This window comes from Triturus cristatus, chromosome 6 (genome assembly GCF_964204655.1).
Source record: "Triturus cristatus chromosome 6, aTriCri1.1, whole genome shotgun sequence".
Classification (NCBI taxonomy): Eukaryota; Metazoa; Chordata; class Amphibia; order Caudata; family Salamandridae; genus Triturus; species Triturus cristatus.
Window position 1 is genome coordinate 1,653,533,766 of NC_140589.1, and position 25,380 is coordinate 1,653,559,145.

Genomic DNA, 25,380 nt, shown 5'->3' on the forward strand with positions numbered 1-25,380 from the left:
CTTCTTGCTTTTGATTGGGGTATCGGTGACGCATCACCAGGAGGTGACTCCGCGTTCCGGTGCAGTCTGAGGAAGAGGTTGAGCGGCTGCTCCCTTCAGGTAGAGACCCCGGCTGGGTGTTTCCCTGACTCCTCGATTCTCCCCAACACTCGTCGTGCCCCTCACAGCCTACCGATTGGCATTGTCGGCCATTTCATTTCTGCCCTCTGTTGGCATACGCCGGGATCGGCGTATATGCAGAGGACGGTTAGGACCATCCGTGCTGTGGGCTGGTAACGTACGTAGCCTGGAGGATTCCAGTGACTATAACTTTTGTTTATTCATTGTATTGTTTTGCCTTCATTAAAATAACTAACCCTTCACAAGTGGTTGCGTCCTCATTATCGTGTCTGTTAAACGATCCTGGGACGTTCAGGGCGTTACAACGACAGGCACAGGAACAGAAAGTTGTTTTTTTCCAATTCCCTCTCAGAGATACTCCAGAGACTTAATATTTCACTAGGCATCCAAAAGGGGATTGGATAAAATAATAAACAATAGAAGAGACTGCCCATGATTTCGGGTTTTCTGATCCTCCCTCTATTTCAGGTCAAGTTCTGTGTAGTAATTCTGACAGGGATACCTGAGGAACTAAGAACGCAACAGTTACTGCCGTTAAGTTTTTATTCTTCACTATACTTTGTAATATTTGTCCTTAATGTAATTTAACCTACCCTTCTCTCCTGAACCCGTGCTTCTCTTCTTTCACTGTATTTTCCAATTTACTCTATGGAGGTATAGGGAATGAATAATGTATATTTTTAGCATATATATATGTGTTAATAACCTTTTTCTCTCTTTTACCTAGGCTGAGCAAGGAATTGTTTATAACTGGGTAAGTCCGTTGTTTTAGTTAACTTCTATTTCTATATTTTTTGTAAGTTTTACCAAGAATATTCAGTAACTCCTTAAATTTTTACAATTTTAAAAGTCACTTAGTTGCACATAGTTTTCTTCACTGAACTGACTCACGAGCTGTCCAACTCCAGACGAAAATACTGATACTGGCTCTTCCTTCGAAGAACTCTACATAACCTTGTCAGTGTAAGAACACTTCTTGATGACAAGGCTACGCCCACACAAATTCTTCTCACCGGTGTTGTGTGCAAGCTCCGATTTGAGTCACTGGATTCACCCTAATACCCGACGGGCATCGGGAGAATGAAGAAGAACTCAACACAAGCTTAACCGTCACGTAAATCTAATGACAGCCTCACGAAACATGGACCACATTCTTCAAGTACTTGTCTTCGTAATTACTTCAGTGAAGTGCGCAGTCTTGGGCTAATACGTGCTTCATCAAAATTGTAATCGTTCTTAGGGGAAACAACTAGAACGCATCTCTGATTAAGAGATCAGCGACTATATTGAAGTTCCGTCTATGCCAATGCTCGCTCCAACTGGGGCCTGGAATTTGATTCTTGCTCTTCTTGATCCTTCTGACCTGCAATCCACAAACTGAGTTTGTTGAGCGGCTTGGAGAACTAATACCATGTGCAAAAAAGTGGCCAATTATCCTACAACCTAATAGTCTTTAAAACTGCGCGATCCCAACGAAACCACATTTGCAGGGGGCAGTACTACTATGTTCACTTCAATCTAAGCAACAGTAAGGAAAGTGCTGAAAAAATAAACAACATTATTGCAAAAGCAATTTAAAAAAACTTGCAATATTGAAAATTGATGATGAATATAAAACAATGATAAGAAAAATAAATGTTTATGATAGTTTTTAAATAAACAATCAAAACATTCTAAGTTACTTCTAAAAGAATTAACTTTTTGGAAAAATACCCTTTTCAATATTATTTACTATTAAAACCAATAAAACAATTTACAATAAAAACACCTCGTACCATTCTTCCAGCAAGCCACAAAAAAGGGTAAAATGATACTAAACATGAATATATCACAACACAAAACATTAAAAAATAGTTACTAAATTAACATAAAAAACAAGAACAAAAAAATATGAAATAATTAATTTAAAAACGTATAACTAATCATATCATTAACAAATTGAAAACCATGATTAGCCCCTTCGCCGCGGGGCTAATTCCCCTGCGGTGCGGGGGGGTGGGATGCGGCGGTGACGGAGCTGTGCTCGTGATGAGCTCGTCATGAGGCACAGTGGAGCTGTGCTGATGATGAGCTGGGCTCGTCACGTCTCCGCCCACTGATTGAATCTCCCGCACAGGCGGGGTATCAATAGCGCGTGGGAGTGCCGCGACTGTTATGACGATCCCAGCTCGTCATGCGCATGCAAGCAGTTAACAGCTTTTAGTAGTTTTGTGAATACCAAAATGAGTAAGTGCCTTCTATGAATACCAGAATGAGTAAGTGCCTTCTGTGAATACCAAAATGGTAGTACGTTTAGGATTTTGTCTTAAGTTAGTTCTTTGAATCGGGCCCTGTGTGCGGAGATCTCCTCCACAAAGGTGGAGATTTCCATACAGAAAAGATAGAAGGTGGAGATTTCCATACAAAAAGATAGAAGAGGCAGAACTGAAGATGTCTGGCTACAAGGTTTGAGAATTGCGTTTTGTAGGACTTGAAGTGGCTCTACTCGAGTACTAGTTTATGTAATCCAAAATGCCTTGTGAATTGGGCCAGGGTCTTTTAGAAACTACTCTATTTTGATGTGTTCCATGAATTAACACATTTGGGGGCAGATTTATCGTTATTTCGCACAGCGCTGCATAGCAAGCCACCATGCTGCGCTGCATGAAAGGGAAAGGGCAGGAATGCACAGTATTTAACATTAAAAAGCATATGCCTATCCGTTCCTTGCGCTGGCGCACAATTTGCTGCCTAGTGCCAACGTAGGCACCCTTGCGCCATGGTGCAAGGGTTCTTGCATTGCAGGTGGGATTGTTTTTGTGCAGGGAGGAACACCTCCTGCACAAAAACAATTCTCAAAAACATCTGCAGTTCATTTTTACCCCTATCCCAGGCTCCCATTTATGAAATTCTCCTATTTAGGAGGGGTTCTCTGGAGATAGTTTTAAATTCACTTCTATTTCACAAACGTGTCACCCAATAAAAAAACCAAAAAATCCCGCCCACCGTAATCAGGCATCATAGCACACCTACGATGCACTCAGCATCCTAGGTGGGAACCCTATCATGAAGACTGACACAAACTAGGTTGATGGGTGATGGTTCTTTTCAAAAACCTATTGGTCTGTCCTTTTCATAATGCCATTTTGTAGGTAATTGATATTGTGACCTCGTTCCAATTTTTGATTTGTATTAATCAGGGGAGAAGAATGAGCCTTCAAATAACTCCTCACTCTCTGCATTTGTTGGATTATAAAAGTAGGAACAAACATGTAGTATTCCGCCATCCTCAAAAGCTACAAGGGCTCCTCCTTGTTCGTTGGCAAAGCCAACCTTTTGATCGCATCAACCAGACTGGCCTTGGGTTTAATGCCATCCCCTGTAACCTTGTGTCTCAAAAATGTATTAAGACGCTGTCTGAGCTTACAGTGTTCCCCTTTTATCATCAAATGAATTTCTCCAAATCTCTTGAGAACTTCCCTTCCCCGTTCATCATGTTATTTAAGTCACAGCCAAAAATCAACACATTTTCCTGATAAACCTCAATGCCTTTCAAGCCCTTCAACACTCACAAAAACACCAAGGCTGTTGACACCAACCTAAAATGTATTTTTTTATTCCTAAACATAACAAAATGTGTGACAACATCAGTCACCTCTTTAGACCCCTTATCTAATTTAATCTGGTGATAAGCTGACTTGAGGTCAATAGACAAAAATATAATAGCACCATCCAATAAAGTCATCCTATCAGCAATCTTAGGAATGGGATACTTATGCACCACCATAAATGTATTCAATGCCTCAGGTCAACACATAATCTTACTTCACCATTAGTTTTCCCAGTAACAACAACTGGAGATAACCACTCAGTTTGCTCTATCTCTTCTATGACTCCTTCACCTTTCAACTTATTTAATTCAGTTTTCATATCCTCTCTCACAGACAACAAAACATTTTGCACTGACAATATATCGATTGCATACCTTCCTTTATTTTGTTTTTGTGTATATACCACTTCAAACATCCAAGCTCTTTCCTAAACACAGATGAACATTCCTTAATCATTTTCAATCTATAATCCTCACACAAAGCATCATTCCCATCTGTTTAAACATTCCAACCCAAATGTTTCAAAATTATGGAAAGATCACTATTGGGCTCTAACGTCACCCTGAGATCCTTCTGGAGAAACCAGCTTAAGATGCTATCTCCTCATGATGAAACATACACTTTAACAGAAACATATCTTCATTTGTATTCAATAAAATGCATAAAATACCCTTCCAGCTTTATGAGTTCTTCTCCATATGCATAAGGTTTAATGTCAGTTTTTTTTTGTTTTACTTTCCCTTTTATTTGTTCTCTGAAGAAAGTTTAAACACCAAAGTTATTTTTGCACCTGAATCAAACCTTATGATGCTCTCTTCCACCAAGATCTCATCAATAGGACTTTTCCTTTTCCGATCTTCAATCTGCAGTATAATCTGACTACATTTAATTTCACTGTCAATGCCTTCTTACTGCAAAGCAACCACCGTGAGTTTTAACTTCACTTTCTTGCTCTTACATTCACACTGGAAATTGCTTTTCTTGCCATAGTTTCTAAATTCATCTTTCAAAGCAGGACACTCCTTGTCATAAGCCAAGTGGCTTTTGTTTCCACACTGTAAGCATTTCTTAGGAACATTCACTTTCTTCTCCTGTGTTCTAAACTTCTGTTTGACGACATTTACATCTTGTGCAGAGTCTTTCTTGATAACATCCACACATTTGATAGAAAGTTCAAATTATTATCTATAATCAAAACCTCCTCCAGTGTGGGATCGTTCTTCTGCCAGAACTAATCTCTAACTTCCACAGTTTCCAAGTACTTACAGGACCAAGCAAGTTTCCTCAAGTCTGTGATGTAGGCCCCCACAGAGTCTCTGTTTCTCAGCTTCCTTTTCCCCAAGTGATAACTGTCCAAAATAGTGTGAACCTTTGATAAATAAGTGACTATCATGTTTTCTAATGCACAGCTCATATTCATTCAAACTCACAGCATCACTATCAGAAACATCAGGGAGATTATCAATCACTTCTTGCCCTTCAAGACCCAGACAATGCAACAACAATGCTGTTTTCTGTTCTGAACTTGACGAAGATCCACACACCCTAGCCTACCTTTCACATACTTTTTTCCAGTTGCCCCACTTAATGTTTGTCTTTCCTGGGAAAGATGTAAAAAAGGTTGGTGCTATAATGTTTTGCATTGTACTGTCCTTAATACAAGAACATAATGACACACAGAACCGAAAGACAAAACCTCAAAGTAGTCAAACTGTACTGACACATGAGAATGTGTCCAAGTTTAACCCTGCAAAAAAAAACACACACATAACCACACCAAGTGTCATTTAAGAGGTGTACCCATCACCATGTAGTGCCAATGCAGGCACAATTCTTTACTTCTTACTTTTTTTTTAATTTAAGGCATGCATTTTACGGTAACTTAGATGATCCTTGTGCAGATGATCCATTTATTACTCCGATAACGACAAACAGTATGCCCCAACACAACACAACACAACACAACATAATTCAGACCAACGTTGCCATTCCTTAATTCACCAATTTCCAATATCTCAATCATACAACGTGGTGGAGCAGAGCACAATGTTTTTCTTAATAATCAATTGAGCATGTTCCTGATGACAGTGTCCGGTCACGGCAATCCAAAAGAGTTTGCTTCTGTTTGTCAGAGTCCATTTTCTTGAATCCTAAAGAATCTGTCAGTAAGAAACATAGATAATACTATGTTGTTCTACCAGAAATTTCTTAATGAAAATAGGTCTTTACAAAGGTCTTAGACAGTGATCATGAAACTGAAGGCAAGTTTTACAGTATAACTGGAGTGCACAAAATACATTATACAGACCTTTTATGACAGTAAGCATGAACAAGCATTTTAATTTTCAGCTAAGTGTAATAGTGTATATGTTTTATATAATCTATTTCACTCTTGGAGCAAGAAATGACCATGCAATAGTAGTATTCTTGTGCATTCATGCAGGGCACAATCTGAAAATGTTGGCAAATAAAAAGTTTACCAGCATCTGTTAAATGTGAATATTTCTTTCTTTAGTAGCCAGTTTATTTGTAATAGCGTTGGTATTCACTTTGTATTAATAGATTTTAAAATGCTAAAATAGAAAATAGTTCTACATAATGTGTGTGCTGCTGAATTTGCCATACCTGCTTAATTTGGAAATAGAATTCCCTCTCTTTGACACAAAATTAGAATTTTTCTTGATGTAAAATTTTGGCCACTTTGTCACATAATTTGGTACTTCACTGTTGGATGATCCCATTGACCTGGCTTGTAAAACAGCAGGAACCGTATATGGGCCTTTCTTAGAGCACATCATGCTGCAGATCCACAAGTCAAAAGACACACAACTCTGCCTGCGAACCTCATCACTCACTGCAGCAGCCAGAAAGTGTATCTTCTCCTTCTCGTATGTGCACAGATCTACCGGTTCCGTATGCTAACAGCAACTCTTCAGCTCCATGACGAGGAACGTAAAGTTCTTTGCCAATGCACTTCAACACCTCTATACAGCAGCAATATATTTTTATTCTATCACTGACCAACTCATTACTCTGTCAGTGCACCTCATCTCTTCCCAATGGTGTAGCATGCACCACTACTGCTTCACCACTGGGAAATACAGAGCTGTGCCAATGTGTCCGAGTCCTTTCAAGCCCCTGAGTCTGCGCACCCTCCCGGGTGGGTGTGATAGATCACACACTTGAGCTCCAGGTCTTGGGGTGAAGGAGACTCAGCCAACTATCATCCTCACCTAAAGGTCTCCCTGGGTGTGGGGGACATCAACAAACTTCACAGGGTGCATGTCCTGAGGTTGTGTTCTGCCCTTCAGTGAAGTGGACCGTTGCAAGTGCATGTCAACTCTTCACAGAAGCATTCCTTCCTATTCTGCCAGTGTGAAGTACACAAATCTATCAGTGCACCAAGAATATTTTACTTTAAGAAAGTGGCAGAGATTTGATGTAGGCAGTTCATGTTTAGATCTCAAAGAAGTAAGACTTTTGCAAGAAAAGGTGAGGGCAGGATGTCTAGTTTGGCATGCTCTGCTGTACATCTCCAAAGGAATGCATTTCTTCTTCTTTCAATAAAATATGCATAATGTTTCTAAAGTCAGTTAAAAAGCACTACAATATTATTTTGCCAAGAATTGCATTATTTAGTTTTAAATGTTCAGGTTGCTGTGAAATTGGCAGATATTTTCCCAAACGGCCAAGTCACATTGGAGATTGAAGCGAAACAGTTTAAAAAAAATGTTTATAACTTATTTTCCTCTCACTACTTGCTGTTGAAAGATGTATATAAATACTATGAATTATGGATAGGCCTGTCTCTTGCCAACTCAAGGAATGATGTTTACAAGTTTGCCACTTTTCTTTTACACTTTATGTGATAATAATCATAATAAGAGCAGTATGAACTCACTCTTTTATGAACTGTTCTAAAACCGATTTCAAATAATACATTCTTTCTGGTGTTTGAATTTCAGACTTGTTCAACATGTACACATAGCCATCTTTCAAATAATTACCCAATTTCTTAAAAACAATACCAGGTAATTATTCTAACTTTAACCACCCTAAACCAGCAGTGAAAGAGCTTTGAAGTCTTTAAAGCAATGGTGCTACAGTGAATTGCTTGATAAAGTTAACACCATTTCACACTTAGAGGGTGATAACTGCTCTCTTTTGTTTCCCCTTTCTGCATGCTCTACCTCTTCAGAAGTAAATTTAGAATGATGCAACTTCCATACTACAACAAGGCAGTAGAATCACCTATATAGCTTCCCAGCTACAGCATTTACCAAGTTAGGTAGTCGAAACACACACTACAGAGTAGGAGTTACTGATTTTATGCCGATGCCCCACAGAGTTACAAAAGAGAAATACATCCCCAATCTGATTGTACTGATAACACCACTGTGGGACTGGCTTACAAGAATATTGATAAAGAAGGCGCCATTTGTGGGGCAAGCCCCACTGTTGGGACTCTGAGGGCTGAATCACAAACTGCACGTTGTAGTACATTTTGTATTACTACAAAACATACTAATGAAAGCTATTCATGTACTACATGTAGAGCTTATGCCTCTACATTACCTATAATTATGTGTGAGGAGTGCTCCATCCCAACTGTGAAGTCTGCAGACAGTATATGTTTTAGTGGTAAATCTGGGAGGGACACAGAGAGTGGCTTAAAAAAGGGTCAGACTTACTACAAAATGGGATGGGATGTCTCAAGGAGGGTGCCATTAATGATACCAAAAATGCCAATATGTCCATACCACCCAGGCCAAGATTTACAAATCAAAGATAAATGCGATAAAAATTGTGAAACACTCAATCGAAAAAAACACACTTGAATAACCCTGCGAAGTATCTAGTAACCCACAGTTTTCTTACTTACATATTCACAAAGGTACTTACATGTACTAAAGTTACAAGTGTGGGGTGTCAGCACTCGTGGTGGAGTTTCCGCACTCGTGGTGGGATCTCCGCACTTGGGGCGGAATCTCCAGACAGCACTCTGTAAGGAGATTCCACCACAAGTGAGGAAACTCTGTCACAAGTGTGGATTCACAGCAATGAATACATAGATTCTGCACTCATAACACTACTATACGTAAGTACCTTCGTTCGGGCCCACATGGTGAATCTTACTCTTGGAGTACTAAGTAAAATATAACATAAGTAATGGGGAACTAACCTAAATATGCAGTGAAGGGTACACACTTCCTACAAAAGCCATGGATGTGCCTGAACACACAATACAGAGAACAATGGGTCCTTCGTGGATTAGAACTCAAACAATGCTTTCTAGGACTGCACCACAATCAGGAAAAAAAAATACATCATCAACTGTTGGCACTGGTATTTGTCCCAGCACATGCATTGGAATACAATGAAAACAGGGTGGACATAAGTATACCTCAGTAAGATTCACTGGTTGGAAACAGATCCCAAAATAAAGGATGATTTAAAAGTGTTTGGACAAAATATTGAGTTGCAAATTTCAGGAAACAGAAATATCAGGAAATAAATATTGTGATGCAAAAATATTGCTGTCAACAATATCATGTTTTTTAGGCAGGTAATATAATTTTTAAGAATATTGTTGTTTTTAATATAATGTTCAGTATTCGCTGCCCCTGTGCTGCCTGCTGCACATGCATTGCCTGCTGTCCCTGAGCTGCCTGCTGCTCTTGTGCTGCCTGCTGTCTCTGCGCTGCCTGCTGCCCCTGTGCTGTCTGCTAACCCTCTGCTGCCTGCTGACCCGCCGCTGTCTGCTGGCCCTGCCCTGGCACTGCCTTCTGCCCCTGCTCTCTGCCTGTTGCCCCTGTGTTGCCTGTTGTCCCCACCTGCTGTCCCTGCCCCTGTGCTGCCTGCTGTTCCTGCGCTACCTGCACTTCGACCACCTACCAGGACCATGCAGCAGGCATGCACAAGTTGGACAATGCCCATCGCCAGAACCCCTGGCTCTCCCACTACCAAACAGTATACCGCCAATGAACTCCTGGAGCCTGAAACAACAGACATGTCTGCTCCTCCCCATAATTCACCTAAGGACCCTTCACCTGCCAACACTGCCACTTTTCCTGCGACACATCCTACGAAAGATCCTGCACCACTCCCGCCCGCATGACCAAGAACCCCCTGCAACTGCTTTATTGTTTCCTGCTCAACACCCGCTCACTTTGCAAACACATCATGGAAAAATGGGGCACCATTACCACGCTCTCCACGGACATTGCCTTCATCACCAAAATGTGGCTCAACCCCTTGATGAGTACAGGCCCCAGCTAGGCCCGCAAGAACAAGGGTTCGCTCTCCTGTAACGGAATCTATAAGGAAGTTGGCACGGACACTGCAAAGTACAAAGACAACGTTTATTAACCCTTAAGGGTGGTCCTACAATCCACACAACACTCTTCAGTATTGCCTGGAGTAGCACACAGAACATTCGTACACAGTCCCCTTTTATACAAACAGAGGGGCTCATAAGTGGGTGGATACCACATGAGGTTGAAGAACATTACCATTTAGGGTCATTCTTGATACTGAATCAATACATGGGCGGAGCTAACACACTCCTTGGGCCCGCAAAAACACATGGTCAAGCAAAGCTAATTATAACAGATGTGGTCAAGTCTGGGCATGCGCCAGATAGACAAGAAAGCTATTTATAACTGTTACTAGGCAGATTACAAGAGCAACTAACACAGAGGTCGGACTCTCCTCGTGGTGAACACGTGGCAGCATGTCAATACAAAATGGAGTCCGGACTTCGGCCAACATAATGAGGAAAACACGATAAAAGGGAAACATTAATGTTTTCAGTAAATGCTTAATCACATTCTGCTTTAATTTACAACAGACGACCCTTTCAGCATTTACTGAAGACATCTGGTTTCCAAGAATAATCATCGTATATGTCAATTATCATCATTCCTTTAACCTCTTTAGCTAGCCCCTTCTGGCGGGCAACATCGGCAATAGCTTTCTTATCTGGAATGCAGAATGAAATGCATACGGAACAGCACAATGGTCCACATTGAATACACATACAGAAAAGGAACAGAATTGCTACAATAATACAGAGACCAGTTAGAACCTTCCAACCCCAGGCAGTAACCAACGCCCAAAACCATCCAGAAAAGGACCAAGTGCCGTTTTCTGTGTGGATTTCAGCTGCTATTTTATGCAGCTTGTTAATGGCGTTATAAACGGATGGCGTATGATCAGGAATGAACACACAGCAGCTACTTCCAATAATTTTACAGGCTCCTCCTCGATCAGCTAGCATTACATCCAATACCATACGATTCTGCAATGCAACAATCCTAGTAATTTGTAATTCTTCCGTAAGATTCCCAAGAGCAGCAGCAGTTTGATTAGTCACAGCTTCTACCACTCTCGTTAATCTTCGGATCTTCCTACTATTCAATGCAGCTCCAACAAAAAAGAACAATCCTAAGTTAAAATCAATATACTGTTGCAAGCTGGTATCTGTTTGATCCACCTCATCAATTGATAGAGTACGTTTATATCTATTTACAGTCACATTATTCAACAGTTTTAAATCCTTATGATATGACGCGGGTGCTAAGAATACAGGAGGTAATAGGAATGATACATAGCATACCCCAGACCACCCAGCCGGCAAACGGTAATAACCTTTATTTCCACATACAAAGTAGGTATTATGGGATGCTAGGAAGGTACTGTTATTTAACCCATCGATGTTTAACACGGTTATGCAATCACTGACACCAACAGGGAAAAAACCCACACTCTGGACACACAGGTCCGCTTGGGCTTGTGCTACTTGGATTACGAATTTGTCCTTCCCCACAGTGTCTCTGGTGTTCGTGAAGATATAGGGGATGGATTCATTGTCCGGTCGGTACTCTTCCCATTCCCAAATTGTCCCATTCGCTTGTGGATATCCATTCTTGTCCTGATGGCATTCTTTATTAAGTCTGAAAAGCAATCGTCCCACTGTCGGTTTCCGAGTGGCAAACAACAAAGTGTACCATGCTCTACAAGAGCCATTGTGAGAGAAAGGAAGTGGTATGAATGGCGTACCTCCTTTCTTCTGATGGGCTGGCATCATCCCACATATCCAACAGTTCGTAGCGTTTGTAGCAACGTGGGTGTGATGCAGCATCTGAATGAAAGTGTTATTCAAATAGGATTGTCGATGCTTCAACTCTTGATATGGCAATGTATAAAAGTAGTGCTCCGCAGGCACTGGAGTCGTCAACACAAGTGTCTTTCGAGCAGGAGTTGCCTCTTCCACAAACCATGTGGTTATCCCAACAATAGCTACTGTTAGCATGAACCCCAACGCACAAAGGATTTTCTTCTTCTCCATGTCAAAAGAAACAATACCCTGATATCTTCCTGAAACTAAAAAGTCTGTCAGAACTCTTCCCCTTGGGCAGCGGTTGATTTCTTCACCAGCGGGCCAAGACGGGTGTCGCTACACTAATGCAGGGCTGATCCCCCCCCCCTTGCCTCATCGGCTCTCCGTTTCACTAACCCAAGGGCCGTTCTGACAGTATGTCCCGGTACTGGAAATCTCACTTCCTTGGTCGCAGATGATATCGCCTTCCTCCAGAAGTCGTGTGGTCCGAAAAGAGCTCCTCAGTGTCGTTTGGCTCTGCAGCACGGCCTGTCTCTGCTGCTAGGATGTCTCATTGATCGGTCAGCACGGCAGACTCCACCAATCCGGGCGGTACCTTGCGACAGTGTAAGGAATGGATCCAATTCTTCCTGTTCGAGACTCGCACTGCCGTCCTTGTTGCAAGGAGAACCTGCTCAGGTCCGACCCATCTCGGCTCCAAACTGTTCGTTCTGTCGAAGACCTTCACCATCACATGGTCGCCAGGTCGGAGACCATGCCCTTCGCCGGTAGACCGATCAGGGAGCGCCTCTCGGACCTGTTGATGAATAGAAACCAAATTATCCGTTAACTGTGCCAGATAATCGCTCATCATTACACAAGGTACATCATACACAGCCTTAGGCCTTGGTGGACCCCAAATATTCATTGGGCGTCCAAATACAACTTCATATGGCGTAAGGCCGGTTCGAGAGTGTGGCACCGACCTAATTGACAATAACGCCAGTGGCAGGGCGTCTGGCCAAGTCAAAGATGTTGAAGCTTGGATTTTGGCGATCTTAAGCTTCAGTGTACCATTATACTTCTCGACTAGTCCTGCAGACTGGGGGTGGAATACGGCGTGGAACTTCTGGGTGATGCCTAGGCCCTTCAAGACATATTTTATAACATCCGCCACGAAGTGAGGCCCATTATCACTCCACAGAAGTCTACAGACGCCGTATCGAGGGAAAAACTCTTTCAGCAATAGCTTCGCTGTAGTCATTGCAGTATTGTCTTTCGTAGGGTACGCTTCAACCCATTTGCTGAAAGCGCAGACCACTACTAGAACATACTTCAGATTATTACAGCGCTCCAGTTGGATATAATCCATCTGCAGAACCTCAAAGGGTGCAGTGGGCGTCGCAAATCCTCCTGCTGGAGTTCGAGTGCCTTTCCCTGGGTTATACTTCAGGCAGATCATACAGGTCTGCACCACCCTCTTTGCTGTGCTAGCAATCTCTGGATGCTCCCAGACTTGGGTAAGCAATTTCACAATTGCGGAAGCTCCAACATGTGCTAGCCCATGTGCCATCTGAACCATAGGTTGTACAAAGGCCGTGGGTAATTTCCATCTATCCATCTGCTTATTTCTCCAGCAACCCTCATCATCCAGTTCCCCTTCGCTAGCCCATCGTTCCCGCTCTTTGTCAGAAGCGGTCCTCTGTATTTCTCGCACTTCTTCCTTCGCATCTCGCCATCTTTCCACCTGTGACTTTACTACATACATGGCAGTAGCGCCGGGCTGCATCGCAGTCTCCCGTGCTACTCGGTCTGCTAACGCATTCCCTTCTCCAACTTTATCAACTACTTTCCTATGGGCACTACACTTAACAATGGCAATTTTCTTCGGGTATGTCAATGCGGTTAAGAGATTGTGGACTAGCTCCCCATGCATTATCTGTACCCCATGTGACGTTAAGAACCCTCTCTCCTTCCAGAGTAGGCCGAAATCGTGCGCTACTCCGAAGGCATAGCGGCTATCTGTGTAAACATTCACACACAATCCTGTACTGAGCTCACATGCTCGTGTTAAGGCTATCAGTTCCGCTGCTTGAGCTGATTTCTGTGGTATGCGTGCTGTCTCCACTATCGTGTGTAATGTGGTAATTGCATACGCTGCTGAAGTCGTACCATCTGGTAGCTTCAGGCATGATCCATCTACCCACAACTCTCCATCTACCTCTGAAAAGGGCGTATCCTGGAGATCAATACGACCCTTTGTTTGTTCCTCAGTCACAAGAATACAATCATGCGCTTTCTGCGCCTCAGACTGGGTCTCGGGGTATGGCAACAATGTGGCCGGGTTTAATGTCACGCACCTTTTCAACGTAATATGAGGAGCCAAAAGCGTCAGCTCATATCCCGTTAAACGGGCACTGGTCAAATGCTGCGTCTTTGTTTGATTAAGCAGGGCATCCACAGCATGGGGAACTAACACCAACAATTTATGGGACAACACAATTCCTTCACTTTGGCGTATTGACACAGCTGTCGCCGCTACCGAGCGAAAACACCCTGGTAATGCTCGGGCGACAGGATCAAGCACAGCCGAAAAGTATGCACAAGGGCGCTGCTTGTCGCCGTGCATCTGTACTAAGACTGACAATGCACATCCATCTTTCTCATGCACATACAACGAAAAGGGTTTTGCATAATCAGGGGTCCCTAACACTGGTGCTGAACAAAGGGCCTGTCTCAATTGCTGAAACGCAGCATCACACTCATCTGACCAGGGGATCGGAATGGGCGTGTCTTTTGTCAAAAGAGCTAGTAATGGCTTAGCTATGTGTGAAAACCCCAATATCCACTGTCTACAAAAAGAAACCAGACCCAAAAATGCACGCACATCCTTCTGCGTGGATGGTCTCGGTGTGTCCAAAATTACTTGGATACGATCTGGTGTGAGTGCACGCCCCTCCTTAGACAAAAGGTGACCTAAATAAGTCACCTGTGGTCTACAGAATTGCAATTTCTTCCTAGAGACCTTGTGATTGTGGGATGCTAAAAAGGAAAGTAAGGATAACGTGCTTTTCTCACACAACTCCAGGGTGTCAGCTGCCAACAGGATGTCATCGACATATTGAATGAGGGCGACCCCCTCGAGTAAAACAAAGGAATCCAACTGTCGTTTCAAAGCCTGACTGTAAATACTAGGGCTTTCTGTATAGCCTTGGGGAATTCTACAAAAACGATAAGATCTATTATTTAATGTGAACCCAAAAAGAAATCGGCTATCAGGGTGAATGGGAATGGAAAAGAAGGCATTCTTCAAATCAATCACTGAAAACATGGTCGCCGTAGGCGGGACCAAGGTAAGCAACGTCGTGATATCAGAAACCACCGGGTACTGAGGTATCACGATCTTGTTTACCTCCCTCAAATCAATTATGAACCGATAGACCTTTGCATCCGTGTCCTTTTTCAGAATAGGGAGAATCGGACTGTTACAGATATTATAGGGAACTTCTTCCACTACTCCTACTGCGATCAAATCTTGCACAATCTGTATGAGAGCCTCCTCGCCCTCCTGGGAAATACGATACTGTGGGAGGCGCGGTAGTACCGCCCCCTCCTGGACACTAATGTGGACCGGAGGAATCACCATTTGTCCGACATCTGTGTCCGAAGTCGCCCATAAAGCTCGGGGGAGGGTAGCCAACAATGCATCCTCTGATATCGTACACATCCTCCCAGACCAGGGGTAGTTGTCATTCAAGATCACCCTCACACCCTCAGGGGAGCAGCGGATTGTAGCCCTAAAATACTTTAACATATCAAGGCCCATAATGTTATCCGGTGTGTACGGAGCAAGCAGAAACGGACAAGGCGCAGAAAAGCAATCAACTTTAAATGCAAGGGGCTGTGAAAGAGGGCTTCGGGAGAGTGTACCGTCAAACCCTACCGATGTAACTATTGAGCCGGATGGGGGAGCCCCCGGAACCAAGTACCTAGACAATGCACTACGTGTCGCTCCTGTATCCACTAGGAACTGATCAGTAGAACCTAAAACCTCAGCCGATACATAAGGACCCGTCTGATCGACCGGCACCTCAACTGATTCGGACCCCCATCCAACGCATTCCTATGCATGCTGAGAATCATGATATCCCGATCGATCGATGTCCGATACATGATACTGGTGCTGGCGATCGAAAACATTTGAGCTATCTCGGTGCTGTCCGGCAGTATCGAAACGGGCATTATCGTTGGAATTCCCTCTAAAGTTCGAGAAGCCCCCTCTACCTCTCGGGCCACCCGGAGTGTGCCCCTGACGCGAAGCACGCAACGCTGGGCAATCCCTGGCCCAATGGCCCAACTGCTTGCAATACGCACACTGGTTCCTATTCAAATCAGATCGGCCCGAAGGGAGACCATAAGATCCGCCCCGTCCTCTATTATTACCCCGTCGGGGCGGGCCATATACTTGTGCTAACATCACTTTAGTTTTGAGATCTTTCGATTTCTTCTCCTCCTGGCCCTTCGCCTCGTGCTCCTGACGCTCATAATACTGGGCGATGGTCAGAAGGGCCGTCGGTGTCGCGGAGGACCAAGAACTCTCACTCGCTTTTAACCGGGCCGCAACTGCCGGCAGCAGATTAGCCACATATTTGTCCGCGAAAAGGTGGCGGCCCGTGTCGTCAGTAAGCGACTGGCCACTAAAATCATGAAACGTCTCCTCAAAGCGCGTAAAGAAGTCCGCGACTGACTCGTCAACTTTCTGTTTACACGCAGCTAACATATTCCAATCAATCTTTTTAGGGGGGATAATCGTCTTCAACTTAGCCACAATAGCCGCAGGGAGATCTAAAATATTCTGGGGTGGTTTCTGTGCGGGCTTCCGTTCCCTATCCTCATCCTCAAGGTCAGACCACCGGGCCTTGAAGGCAACCGCATCATCTACCTTTCGGACAGAGCGCCACGTATCCGGCGGTAGGATAAGGCCAAAGAACAAGTCTATATCCGCTAAGGTCATAATGCAAGAATTCAAGGCCCCCTCGACTTCTTCATAGAAGGCCGCTGGATTCTTGCGGGGGTCAGGCAGCGCATTCTTTAATGCCATAACATCGGCCCTATGCCATGGAGTATAAACCCAATTATACACAAAATATCCCCTAGCATCGACAGAATTAATATCCGAGCTAGTCCCTGCTCCCTTGGGAGGAACATACAAAGGCGCCGCCTCTCGCATTGGTTTAACATGCACTATGTCATCCTTATCTGACTGGGAGGCGGATGGGTGGCCCCCTGCTGCAGACGAATCCGACTGCTTCTCCTCCTCCGTTTGTTGACGTGCTTTCTCTCTAAGGGCCAGCACCTCGTCCCGCAAAGCGAACAGCCGCCGAGCCGCCTCAGAAGCCTTAAGGGGAGAAAAAACACCATTACGTAATGCTCCGGCATCCGAAGACACTTCGTCAGGCTCAAGGATACTAGAATATTTTCGGAAAGCAGCAATTACTTCTTCTGAGAAATGAGACAGAAAATACACCCTCTCTCTATCTTGCCACGACCCCCAAGTATGGAACAACTCATCCTTAGACATCTTGCCCTTAAGTGCACGGAGGGAAAGTTTCCGAAGATCAGCCATATGCTCGGTCGATAACATGGACCGTGTGTCGACCTTACCCGGAGCCGGACCAGAATCTTGCGGCCGCGGAGTAGATGCGCCAACATAAGGGGGCGGAGAGCGATCTAGTAAATAAAAATCGTCATCAGGATTATTAAGGACAGGATAAAGTGGCTGGCGAACAACATATTGACCCGAAACTTGTAGCCTACGCTCTTTCTCTTGTCTGTCCGTTTGCTCTATGTCCTCCCGACGCTTCGCTTCCTGCGCTCGCACATGATCATTCTTTCGCTGCTCCTTATCAAACAGCGCTTTCTCACGTTTCTCTCGCTCACGCACTTCCTTCACCCATAATCGCACACACTCAAACATATCCTGACGAGCACGTCGCTTACACATACACTGTTCCACATACTCAATCTTACGTATATCAAACGATCCATACAAAGGCCATCGCAACTCAGGATCCTTCCTCGTATATTTCCTCCATAGCGTGCTGTACATTATGGAAGAAAGACCATGCTTCACATACATATCCCTACTAGGAGTCCCCTCTGGGGGAGCTGGAGCAGATTCCTCGAGGTTCAACCGGTTTCCAAAACAGCAGCACCACTTACGGAGTGCGCTGAAAGCAGGCATGCTAGGAATAATGCAAAATATGCAATATTATAAAGAAAATGGCACTTAATCGTTGCGCCGTTCAGAGTTAACACAGCTCCTGGAGAAATTTCTCCACATTACCTGCCTATATGTGTTGCAACGCATATATTTTCACAAAGACAAATTCAAAATATGACTAGTCATCATCAATCAAACTCAAATAGCCATCCCAGGCTTCAAAAACTCGGAGCAAGTACCGTACAACGGTTCTTACCAATCAAGAGTCCAGGTTCCAACTGCCAAGCTCCACAATCGCCCAAATGGCTCTCACGGCAGGACCGACAGAAGAGGTCTCAGTCGATGACCGGCGCCACCCAGATGGTCAGCTCGGAAGGGAAGGAAGAAAAACATCGGGATGCCAGGGCTAAGACGCCGCTGGCAGTGATCACGTCCCCGGCCAAACTCCTCACCTTCGTCGCGACCAGTCCTTCGAGCATCCGAGTCGCCGATGAGCCCCACGTTGGGCGCCAATTGATGAGTACAGGCCCCAGCTAGGCCCGCAAGAACAAGGGTTCGCTCTCCTGTAACGGAATCTATAAGGAAGTTGGCACGGAAACTGCAAAGTACAAAGACAACGTTTATTAACCCTTAAGGGTGGTCCTACAATCCACACAACACTCTTCAGTATTGCCTGGAGTAGCACACAGAACATTCGTACACAGTCCCCTTTTATACAAACAGAGGGGCTCATAAGTGGGTGGATACCACATGAGGTTGAAGAACATTACCATTTAGGGTCATTCTTGATACTGAATCAATACATGGGCGGAGCTAACACACTCCTTGGGCCCGCAAAAACACATGGTCAAGCAAAGCTAATTATAACAGATGTGGTCAAGTCTGGGCATGCGCCAGATAGACAAGAAAGCTATTTATAACTGTTACTAGGCAGATTACAAGAGCAACTAACACAGAGGTCGGACTCTCCTCGTGGTGAACACGTGGCAGCATGTCAATACAAAATGGAGTCCGGACTTCGGCCAACATAATGAGGAAAACACGATAAAAGGGAAACATTAATGTTTTCAGTAAATGCTTAATCACATTCTGCTTTAATTTACAACACCCTCCTCAAACCCCGACATCAACACCTCCTCTACCGAAGGGTGAAAGATGATACAACGTGTCCACAAACAATGCAGAGGTATCACCATCATCTTCAATGAAACCATCAGATGCACCATCACCAATGACGACCCAACACCTCCCATGGAACACCTCAACTTCCAACTACAAACCGACCCAAAGACCATGATAAGAGGCACCCTTGCCTACAGATCCCCAGCACCCTGAGCAACATTCTGCGATGCCATCCCCAACCTCATTGCACCCCTAACAATCGACTCTAGCCACTATGTCCTACTCGATGACCTCAACTTCCACATCAATGACCCCAACGACGCCAACTCCATCACCCTCCTGGAGAACCTCAACAACATCGCCTCACTCAACTGCTCACTGAACGCATGCACAAAGCTGGACACACACTTTACCCCATTTTCACCTACAGTGACAGAATCAAATTCCGCCATACCATGAAACTCACCTGGACTGACCAAATCATTATACATTTCTCCATCACCGGCGCCCAGCACTCCATCACCAGGCATCAGATCTCCTTCCATCGCAGCTGGAGCAAGGTCACCGAAACTCACGGTCACAGGCCCTCATCACCTCCCAACCAAAGGCCTCAACAGATGTCAACCATGCCGTCCAGAACTTTGCGGCCTCGATCACCAACAGCGCTGACAGAGTCACCCCACTGAAACCTACAAAATCCAGCAAGATCCCTAAACATGCCAACTGGTACACCTCAGAACTCAGCACCACCAAGCGCAACTGCTACCAACTGACGAAATGATGGTGCGCCACCAAGAATCTCACCGACAGAGCAGCTCACAAAACAACCCTCATCATTTATCACTGTCAAAGTAGCCAAAAATGCAGCCCTCACCACCTGCATTACTCTGCAGCCAACCAAGCAAGGAACTCTTCAAAATAGACAAAGAATTCTCTAACCAGACAGACATAGAGAACACCATCCACCCCTCTCAAGAACTCTGTGACACGCTCTCAAACTACTACCACAGCAAGATCAACAACATCTACAACAATTTCAACATCCAACCTGCCACCCTTGACCCTGACTACCTCAACCAACCAGCAAACACCAGCCAAACCATCACGGTTCACTGCCCTGACCACCTCAGCCATCATGTCTTCCATCCACTCTGGGGTTCCCAGCAATCCCTGCCCCCACCACCTCTATAACTTTGAAATGAACACAAAAAGCATGCAACCCACCAGCATCCTCAACACCTCCATCTCCAAAGCAACCTTTCCGGACAGATGGAAACATGCAAATGTCAGACTCTTCCTCAAGAAAGCCTCTGCTGACCCCAACGATCTAAAAAATGAATGTCCTATCTCCCTGCTTCCGACCCGGCCAAAGTTCTCAAGAAAGCCATCAACCAGCAGCTCACCAATTTCCTAGAACAAAACCATCTACTAGACACCTCTCAATCAGGATTCCATGCCAACCACAGCGCTGAGACCGCACTGATTGCCACCACAGTGACATCAGAACACTCCTCAACCATGGAGAAACCGTGGCCCTGATTCTCCTTGACCTCTACATGGCGTTCAGCAGAGTCTCCCACAACATCCTCATCGACAGACTCTACAACATATGCATACATCAAGACGCCCTCAAGTGGATCACCCCCTGCCTTACAAGATGCACACAGAGCATCCGACTGCCTCCCTTCACTTACACACACAAAGACATCTTTTGCGGCATAGCACAAGTATCATCCCTCAGCCCCACCCTGTTCAACATCTACATGACCCCTGTCGCGGATGTCGTCAGATCCACGGACTCAAAATAATCTCCTACGCAGATGACACTCAACTGATCCTCTTGCTTCGTGAGGACCCCCTCAATGCCAAAACGAACTTTTGCAACACCAGGACCAACGTACCCAAATGGCTGGGAGACAACTGCCTACAACTCAACTCTGGCAAAACTGAAGTACTGATCTTCGGGAAGAACACCTCAACATGGAACCACAGCTGGTTGGCCTGCAGACCACACCGACCGACCACTCTCACAACCTCTGCATCAATCCTGATAGCCGACTGACCATGAAATTACAAGTTAATGCAGTCGCCTCCTCATGCTTCTGCAGAATATTCAGATGGATCGCAACCAACACCAGAAAGACTGTCACTCAGGCCCTCATCACCAGCCGCCATGACTACGGCAATGCCCTCTACGTCAGACTCAGCATCCCCACCTACCTCTTCATAAGACTCCAGACCATACAGAACTCCGCTACCAGACTCATCCAGAACTGCCCCAAATTAAGCTCCATCGCCCCCCACCTAAGAGACCTCCACAGGCATCCAATCCAGAAAAGATGCCAAGTTAAGCTCCTCACACACTCCTACAAAGCCCTCTATGACCTAGGACCTGCCTACCAGAACCATCACCTAAACTTCCACCAACCTGCAAGACACCTGTGCTCCTTTTCCCTCACCCTTGCACACACACCCCACATCAATCGCAGCCGCAGTGGTGGCCGCTGCTTCTCCTATATCACTTACAAGACCTAGAACAACCTTCCCCTCCAGCTTCGTACAGCCCCCCCTTCCCGCTGGCAGACTTCAGAAACAGAGTGAAGACTTCAACGGAGACACAGTGCCTAGATACTCTGAGGGTTGACAGTGCTGCACTTTACAATTCCTGTTTGATTGATTGATTGATTGATTGTTTTTTATTTTTTATATATATTTTTTTCATGTTCATTAATAATGTTTATATTACGAGTTTAATATTTTTCTAACTTAATAGGGTTATTCATATATATGTAATGTATTTGAAGTGAAATTCTTTCCCTACTCTTGCTTAGACTGGAGTGGGAATAGTAAATGCAATCCCTCCGAAGTCCATTGCTTTCCATACTGTTGCACAGACTGGAGTGGGAGTAGTACATTTTATCCCTTCAAATTTCAACACTTTCCCTAATATTGCACTGTTTGGAGTGGGAACAGTGAATTTAACCCTTCTGCAGTGCAACACTCTCCCTGCCTTTGTGATGACTGGAGTAGGAAAGGATCCCCTCTAAAGTCTAACGCTTTCCATTCTTTAACTTAGATTGGAGAGGCAATAGTACATTTAATCCCTCTGAAGTCCAACACTTTCCCTTAAATTGTGCAGACTGGAGCAGAAATAGTATATCTAACCCCTCCAAAGTCCTATGTTTTCCCTAGTGTTGTGTTGAATGGAGCAGGAATAGTAAATTTAACCCATCCAAATTCTAACACTTTCCCAACATTTGCGCCGTTTGGAGTGGGAATAGAAAATGTAACCTGTCCTAATATTGGCTAAATATATATTTGTATTATTATTTGTTTATTTTAAATGTTATAGTATTTGCTTACATTCATCAATTTTATAATATTTTTTCTTAATGTTTTTATTTTATTTTAACATTTTTTATATTGTAATTATTTGGTAATCTATTTAATATTTTGTAAGTGAATTGTAATATTTTTCATGTTTAATTTAATTTAGATAGATAGATAGATAGATAGATAGATAGATAGATAGATAGATAGATAGATAGATAGATAGATAGATAGATAGATAGATAGATAGATAGATAGATAGATATGTATATGCTGTTCATAGTATTACACTTTAAAAACATGTAATGTATTGTGAAATCTATAATTTCAATAATATACATCTATATATATATATTTATCAAATATATACACATGTGTGTGTATATATATATGTAAATATTTATATTTATAGTATTAAGTATTTGTGGAATGTATTTAATTTACATCATATTAATGGTCATAATGAAAATATTTTTAGATGTATTACTTTAAACTGTATATATATTGAAACAAATGAAATTGTATGTTTTTGGATGATAGTGTTAATTATCTTATTTGTGATATTTTTGTACTTAGCATTATAAGTATAGAGACACAATATTTTTGGAAACAATATTTTTGACACAATATTTGTGCCGAATGATGTTGTTTACCTTGATATTGTGTCAGTGATCTGATTTAACTTAACTGGCATCCTTAAATGAAGTTTCTCAACCCAAAAGCAAATGATAATGAACCTAATTAATTGATGATAAGCTTACTTGACAATAAGAAACAAAAGAAATCTATTATTGTCTAAATTAGTTGAAATAAAGAAGAGAGCAAGAAATATGTAGAGTAACCCATTTAAATTGGCACTGTCTATTGATTATCTGTTGAAGTGTGGTGTTTGATGTTTGGAATACCAGTAAAATCAAATACACTGTTTTTGAAGAAAGCAGCTAAGTGGTCAAGGAGGTCCATGCTGCGACAGTGTTGGTAGACTGATTGGTAGTTTTGTCAGTACTTGTGGGGTTATATTAACATAGCTCTTTCTAGAACCTTACAGAGGAAGGTCAGGTAAGATATTGGCCTTTATATTTTCATATAATGGAAGTCTGTCAGTGTCAAGGATGGATATTTTTAACAGTAGGTCAATTTAGCCACCCTTGTGAGAAGAAGTGCCAATGCTGAGTGACTAGGTACTGGTAAGCAGTTAGGGAGCAGTAAGAGGCCTTCGATAGAAGCAGCCGCGGTCTGTGCAGGTAACAGCAGTGGCGCCGCGTGGGGGGGATTTCATGGGACAATGCTGAGGGAAAATGTATTATTTATTTAATTTTCCCTCTGCATCACCCCTTAAAATCCCCTCCACCTGGCCCCACCGCTGTTACCTGCACGGACTACGGCTGGCTAGAAGAAGAAATAGTTTATTACCACAAGAAGGTTTTTGAGTGGCTTTGGAATTTGACTACGTCATTAATAAAGAGCCATAGCTGGATGTGGCAAGCAGGATACTGAGGGATTTGTTGTGGGAGGTAGAGAGGATTCATTTATTTCATAATTGAGGAGTTAATGTTGGTGACTTTAGTGATGGTGTGTAGGATGACAGGTCGAAGGTGTGAGGTTACAGAATGATGACAAGTTCTGAAGAAGGCAAGGCTCATGTTGGCCGAGGTGGTCTTGACACAGTAGGTGAATTGGACTCTGCAAATGTAACAGTTGTGGGTGATGTATGTTTTTTTAAAGCCTAGATGTTGTCAAGAGAATGAAAAAGCATTCGGAGTTTTAAGCTTTTTGTATACCACTTGCTGATTTTGAGGTCTTGCTGTACCGCAGTTACTAGGTTTCGGTAAACTTCCCTGTTGTGGCTAGGTACATATAACGATGTATCAACCGGGCTTGGAGTGAGGATTTCAGGGTGTTCAATTCAGGTGCATGGTTACAAGAAAGAGCAGTCAAGACCCTGTACATGGTAGTGGAGGAATGTTTTTGAAAGAGCTGAAAGTGGTTGCTAAGGTATTCGAATTTCCTTTTGCTGGGGGCAATTTTAAGTAAAGTTGCGAAAAGTTAAAGCAATGTGGTTGGTCTAGGCTTCAGGGGGATATTGAGTGGAAAAGAAAGTTAGACTTTTTGAGAGTTATAGGGGTTGGATTGATACAATTGTTCTGGGTGTGTCTGGTAATAATAGTAGTATGTGAGGAATTAAGCCAAAGTAAGAAAACACACACACTTTCCACTAAAAGGATGGAAGTCCACGAACTAGCCCAGATTCTACTTTATCAAAATGTTGCCTAATTCCAGAAAAGGACTCGCTTGAGGAGTTGTTGAAATTTAATTCTGGCTCCCCAGATGATCCCTGTCAGCCTCAATTTCTTAGACTGGCTGCCCTCTGTGTAAATCCTATTCTCAACAGGATCTGGAACGCCTCCTTGAAATCTGGCATTTTTCCTGCTTTATGGAAACAGGCATTCCTATTACCGCTGCTAAAGAGGACCAATGTGAACCCTGGGGTGCTTAACAATTTTAGACCCATCTCATTGGTACCTGCACCAGCGAAGATCTTGGAAAAGCTGCTTTATCACCAACTGTCTTCCTTTGTAGAAGCTAATGACTTGCTTCATGACACTCAATCTGGCTTCCGTGCAGGCGATAGCACAGAGACCGCTCTAGTGGACGTTTCTTAGGGCCAGATGTATGAAACCATTTTGTGTTAGAAAATGGTGCAAATCGCAAAAATGATCAGTTTGCAAGCGCAAAATGGCCTTTCCAAATGTATGAAAGGGTTCGCATTCGGAAAATTGGTAATAGCAACAAATGTGATTCCTTATTTTTCGAATACCAATTTTGCGAACCTCAAATTGTGAATTCACACACTGGTAGTCGCAGACCAATGTATGAACCATTCGCAAATTGCA